At 34.4% G+C, this 401-nt stretch overlaps 1 protein-coding gene across 1 annotated transcript in view; it reads right to left on the bottom strand.

Annotated features, from left to right (window-relative positions):
* Positions 1-401, bottom strand: part of LOC119586454 (CD59 glycoprotein-like) — a 93,129-nt gene that overhangs the window by 7,688 nt on the left and 85,040 nt on the right. The window lies entirely within an intron of this gene.

Raw genomic sequence — 401 nt, 5'->3', positions numbered from 1 at the left:
CACAACATTTCAGATTCCAGTGCGTGTTAATGGCAATGGAGAATGGAAGTTGTTCCAGCGCGGACGGATAACAATCTCGTAATGCGGTCAGATGACTGTTTGCTGCCAACGTCACTTCTAAACTTTTTGGGGGAAAAAGCGAATTAGATTAACTTGGAATGATATGAATTCGACGCTATGTTGTTTTAGTTTAGATGAGTGCCTTTCGGGATAACATAGATATTATCCAAAGTAATTATGATAAATATGGCGTAAACGTACTTATTATAGTAATGAAAGATTCAATAGCATTATGCTGAGACACTAATACACACTTAGAAGTACACACATGTATGAACAACAAACACATATGGAGTTAAAAATGTGATATTTGTATACAAAAATGATTAATATGTATTGAA

The sequence above is a fragment of the Penaeus monodon genome, chromosome 21 (genome assembly GCF_015228065.2).
Source record: "Penaeus monodon isolate SGIC_2016 chromosome 21, NSTDA_Pmon_1, whole genome shotgun sequence".
Lineage (NCBI taxonomy): Eukaryota > Metazoa > Arthropoda > Malacostraca > Decapoda > Penaeidae > Penaeus > Penaeus monodon.
The sequence above is the reverse complement of the archived record's forward strand: the minus strand, read 5'-3'. Positions and strand labels throughout refer to the sequence as shown.